Below are 6285 nucleotides of genomic sequence, written 5' to 3'. Positions count from 1 at the left end.
AGTTTATCAATAGCAGTTAGCATCTTGCCTCTTTGCTTTGATCAGGGCCTGTGCAACCAGTGGTAGTCAAAATTTTATAATTTAGCAGAGGGCACTGAGCAGCAAAATTTAGAGGCAAAAAAATGTTCAGAACTTACGAAGACATCAGCCAGCAGAATTTAGGATATGCAGAGATTGCACTGAGTGGCAATAGTGCCATATGTTACATTTGCTATCTGCATTATTAATTTGTGAAACAATTTCAGCTGCTTGAAAATGCATTTTTCTGTTAGAAATTTGTATTTCTTGCAATTTCTTTTTTTTGGGGGGGGGTCGAGAATATGGTGTTAAAAATATTTTATCATTTTCTTTTTTTTTTTCTTTTCAGGTGAAAATTTTGTGCATGATTTGGCTTTCATTGAGACGTCTCTGGGTCAGGAGTTACTAAGGAAGAGAAACTTACATGCAGGTTGAAGGATGCAGTGTCAAATGTATAAGGAATATAAAAGATGCTGTATATTAGTATAAGTTTGAATAACCATAATAAAAAAATTTCTTGAAAATTGTGTTTTTTCTGCGAGTTATTAAAATTGGAAATAATTAATTACAATATTTATGAAAATTTTCGAAAATAAAAATACAAGTAGTATTTAAAAAGTACTGCAAAACTCATTTTTAAGTAGAAAAATTATTCTCAGATGAAATTCTTTATGCAAAAGGATTCGATTATGCAAAAGGACTTTTTTAGTATTTGAAAGGTTCATTTGAACCCAACAACTGAAACTAACGTATCCCCAGTTTATTGATACCAACCATTTTGTTGGTATCAATGAACCCACTACTTTCTAAAAGCATTTCTGTCAATTACTAAGGGCTAATGAACAAGTGTTGAATTCTCAAGATGAATGTTGCCGAAACAGAAAAAAGTGTACTTCAGAACATTCTGCAGTAGCTCAAACAAAGTCACGGACCTCATCTATACTGTAGTCAGAAATTATTCCCCTTCCTTTTCTTTCAAAAGCTGAGTTTCCAAACGCACAACGGGAGGCCGTTGCTAAAAGCTGTGGAACCAGTTTTATAGCTATTTTTAGCAACTTGTGAGCTGTTTTTCAGATAACACAGTAAATCTCGGGGAGGGGGAATTTGAAATCATGATCACTGCCGGTACGGCAGAATTTACGTACAGCAAAATTGTAAAATTCAGCGAAGCATCAAGCAATAAAATTTTAGAATTTTGTGGGAAGGGCACTTGACAACAGAATTTATTGCGTACAAAGTCAGCAAAATGCATAGCGCCGTACCTGATTCATGATACAGCAGTATTCATTACCAATAGCAAACTTGTTTGAGGATAAGTTCGAAAAAATGTTTTCTAGTTGTTACCTAAAATCGGTAAACAATAATCTTTGAAAGATTATTCGATTATATCGTTACTAATATGGTAAAAATTTGAAAAGCAATCAGAAGCCGTATCTCTAGGGTCTTCAAGTCACGATTTGTTTTTATTTGTTCGAATATGATATTTATATCTCTTCCTACAAGTATGTATCTTCGTACGTATAAAGTATCAAAAATAATAAAAGTAATTAATAAATTTTCTCTAGTTGCCCTGAAAACTACATCTGAATATAAAGATAAGAAAGACATCAGTAAATTGCTGTTGTTATTTGCTGATCATAATGGTAATCAACCGAACATGATCACATATACCGTCTTCAAAACTTTGATTTTTATCAAGCTTCATATAAATACTAGGTTTTTGTTAGTCACGTAATTTGACATCCTAAATTTAAGATGACAGATGAAATAATGACTAGTTCTGAATTAGCTCACTCAGGAAGTAAAATTTTCTCCTTCCCGTCAATATAGCATATTTATAGCTCCCAATGATGGCGATCACTAACTAAATATGTTATGGATTAGAACCCTATTGCACTCCATAAGTTTTTCTTTATTCGCTTTATGTGCATGCATGCATGCTTGGTTGTGGAAGAAATTAAAAAGCCCCCCCTTTTTTTTTTACTTAGGTTATTCGAATGTATACGCCAGACATTTATTTGTTGAACTGTAGTTATAATTTGGAACGTGGTGCTAGAGCCGTTGGAGCCGAACCGAACGTCAGTTTGTTTAGAATTATAGAGTTTGATTACGCCAAAGCAGGTGAATTTGGAAAACACCAAAATCGGTCATGCATCCAACTCGTTATCGAGGCTTGAACTCCGGATGAACTACCAGTGTTCGGCGGCTCGCTTGCTAGAACTGCGTTAGGCTCTTTGAATGTAGCAAAGCCACGAGGGTTACCTTCTTAAGATGGCAGGCCTTCGTGGAGTCATTTTCTGAAGGCTTAGATTAGGTTATTATGGCAAAGCACAGTAGGATGCCTTCATGTTGAACTTTCTTAGAGAAATTGACAACCCATACACGTTACACATACAGAAAATTATGAAAACGTCCATGCAGCCGGCCCGTTAGCCTTTATTCGAATCCAGGTCGAAACTACCAGTGTTCAGCGATTTAATTCCTCTACCGCGGGAGGGCCTAATTGCTGAAGGGAACTGGCTTGTATTCATGTTACACACGGTGAAAACAAACAATGCAACCAGCTGATTCGTCTGGCATCGAACCCAAACCAGTTCGAACTTCCAGTATTCAGTAGTTTTAACCACTCGGCCACTGGTGGCGTGTGGTAGGAGCCACAGATAATGTACTGAGTAGCAAAAATCCCTAATAGTGGCCCTGGTTACTAGTAGGATTGTAAGTATATTGGTAATCATCCAATCTACAGCAAGGAAATTTCGGAGCTTAATTGTAAAGTCAAATGCGACACTCCGATAAACGTGGTATATGTAGAGATGGAAAAATTTATTATTTAAAATACTTGTATTTATTAGTAAACATTTTATAAAATTTATTCTTAATTTAGCGTTTAAGAATTCTAAGAGAGTTATCTGAGTATTTTTTCCTCCTTTGGTAATCCAATAAAATTGAGTAAATTTATGTTCTGTAATATTTTTGCGTGTTATATACATAGTTTTTTTTTTTTTTTTTTTTCTTTCAAAGTTAGACAAGTTTACACAAACAATATAGGTCGAAAAGGGAGCTGGTCTGCGCCCGGTGAGCCTGTCGGCAGCGTCGCAAAGCGTAATTTGACTAACGAAAAGATCATGCTTTGGATCTGGTGATCTGGATAGTCACTTGTGTTGAAAAATAAATTTATTTCAACAACATAGGCCAAAAATTTAGTTGATCTGCGCCCGTGAGTCCGTCGGCAGCATCGTAAAGCGTAATTTGACTAACAAAAAGATCATTCTTTTGTATTTGGTGGGATTGCCGTGGTATTAATCACAAATAGTATATGGAAAAAGGTAAAACCCTTGACAGTAAAGGATACAACGAGATGCTAGTGCATGTTGACGCTGCTATCAAGGAAAAGAGTCGAATTGAGTTCCGGCGCAGAAAGGTAACGTTCCATCAAGATAATACCATACGTGTCTGCATTCACCGGCTAGCCTCTGTACGGACTCGAAAGGGATCTTTCACCACATCCACCATATAACCCCGACATCGCACGTTCGGACTTTCAGCTACATCTTGCTGGTCCTATCTTCACTTCTGCACAAGACGTCCGAAATGAGGTTGACCTGTGTTTGGACTCGGGCCACCAAGTTTCCGAGCCGAAGGTTTTGAAAAACTACCAAAAAATTGGCAGAAAAGCATAGATTTTTGGTAGTGATTACTATCCGCACTAAAGGTACTGACTGCTTTTTTTTTCATAACTTTATGAAGAACGTTCGTGCTTAAAATTTTCGTTACAACCATTAAATTCTGTAATTTATGAATTCCTTCCCACTTCTCATGTATTTATCAACTGTTCTTTATGAACCTGATATTCCTACAATTATCAGCTGTACTTTATAAATCTGATATGTAGAAACGCAATTTGATTTTATGCATTTCAGTATCAAGTGAAATCTTTAAACTAATCGTTCATTATAACACTTTATGTTGTTTTCATTCAAAGCTGAACTCAGATAATGTGCCGAGGTTGAACTACCAGTAATAGGCGACTTTAGCGCTCGCCCGCTAGAATTTAGAGAGGAACTGAGTGCTAGAATTGGGTTAGGCTCTTTGAATATAGCAAAGCCACGAGGTGGCAGATAGCAGATGCTTTCGTGGAGGAAGTTTCTGAAGGCTTAGTTTAGTTTATAGCAAAGCTCCCCATACACGTTACACACGGGGAAGATTATGAAAACGCCCATGTAGCCAGCCCGTTCGCCTTGATTCGAACCCAGGTCGGAACTACCAGTGTTCAGCGATTTAACCGCTCGGCCGCGGGTGAGCCTAATTGCTGAAGGAAACTGGGTCGTATTCATGTTGCACAACAGGAAAACAAACCATGCAGCCAGCTGGTTCGCCTGGGATCGAACCGAAACCAGGTCGAACTTCCAGTAATCAATATTCTTAACCACTCAGCCACTGGCGGCGCGTGGCAGAAGTAAGAGCCACAGATATTGTAGTGAGCAGCAAAAACCTCTAATACTGGCTCTGGTTACTAGTAGAATTATATATTGGTAATAATCCAATCTACAGCAATGAAATTTCGGAGCATAATTGTGAAGTTAAATACGACACTCCGATAAACGTGATAAAGATGAAAAATTTTTTAAAAAAGGAAACTTACTATGCAAATACATGTATTCATTAGTAAACATTTTATAAAATTTATTCTTAATTTAGCGTTTATGAATTCTCAGAGAATTATCTCATCGAATTATTTTTTTCTCCTCTGGTAATCCAATATAATTGATTAAATTTATGTGCTGTTAATATCTTTGCCTGTTATGTACATAGTTTTTTTTTTTTTTTTTTTTTTTTTTTTTTTTTTTTTTTTTTCCGTTCAAAGTTAGATAAAACTGAACGTACGTTACACTGAAATTACTTTGTCTAGAAAGTAAGCGCTTGAGTAGAAACAGATGTTGGGTTTTATTTTTAGAAGACATGAGATCGCTTTTTGTAAAGTAATGTTATAAAATTTTGAATTTGAAATAATCGTACTTCGTTTTTAGTAGCGCAGAATGATAAAGATTTAATGAGAATATAGCAAAGCATCTTTTTAGAGACGCTGTTATAATTTTGCTATTTTATTTTTTTATGGTAGGTCAAGGAAAAAGGCAGGCTGCTAAATACGGTAACAGCACATTACTCTGTTTCATATATAGCGAATCCGCTCTGAAATGAGGCACGAAGCGGTAAAGTAGCTGAACACCAGTATTTCGGTCCGAGTTTCGAATCCCGCGAAGGGACTGGTTGCGCTTTCGTGGTTTTACCCTGTGTAACGTGTCTAGGAGCCAATTTCCCTTAGAAAGTCTTCCACGAAGGCATCCTTTCCCTTAGGCAGATAGATCGTACCGGTGTTTATTTTATCAACAGTACTGGTTATTTTTAAAAATGATCATCCTAGAAAGGTGATTGCCAAAAAGTATTCACTTCGCATATTTATACGTTATGCATGAATATACTCTTTTTAGTCAATCTAATATATATAAATTACTAATGCTTTAAAAAAATTCAATTTTCAATATTCTGTTTCCTATTTGTTCCTGTTCAATGAAACAGATTCATACACAGCAAATCCAAATGCATCGCTACAGGAAGATGATAAACCAGCACAGTACGTAATTACAGTTACATCCGGAAAAGAGTAGATATACATATAAATACATAATATATATATACGGTATACAACGATATACAATATATATATATATATTATCGTTTTTTAGGATGTATCTATAATATGTATCATTTTACTTTATTAAAATATAATATTCAATTTTGTAATTTAGGAATTTCTTCTCCCTTATCATGTATTATCAGCTTGTACTTTATAAACCTGATACCCCTTCAATTATCAGCTGTATTTTATAAACCTGAAACATAGAAACGCAATTTGATTTTATGCATTTCAGTATCAAGTGAAATATTAAAACTGATTGTTCATTATAACACTTTATCTATTCATTCAAAGCGGATCTCAGATAATGTGCCGCAAATTATTTCCACACTAAGTTTTTTGTGCAAATAATACGTCCTGCTAGTGTTTTTGTAATAAAATGCATGTTATTAATTGATTTCGAATTTTCGTTGCATCTTGATATTGCTGCCAAAAGATATTCAATCAACAATAGTATCTTTTACTACGTTTATGTGTGTGGATACATAGACCATTTCTCCGTGTACTAGAAAAATTTGATAATGATTTATCCACTTTTGAAGTAAAAAAATAATAGTTAGGAGTGTTATACG

This window comes from Stegodyphus dumicola, chromosome 1 (genome assembly GCF_044657685.1).
Source record: "Stegodyphus dumicola isolate Sdum_Otavi_A_Nest chromosome 1, ASM4465768v1".
Lineage (NCBI taxonomy): Eukaryota > Metazoa > Arthropoda > Arachnida > Araneae > Eresidae > Stegodyphus > Stegodyphus dumicola.
Note: the sequence above shows the minus strand (reverse complement) of the source record.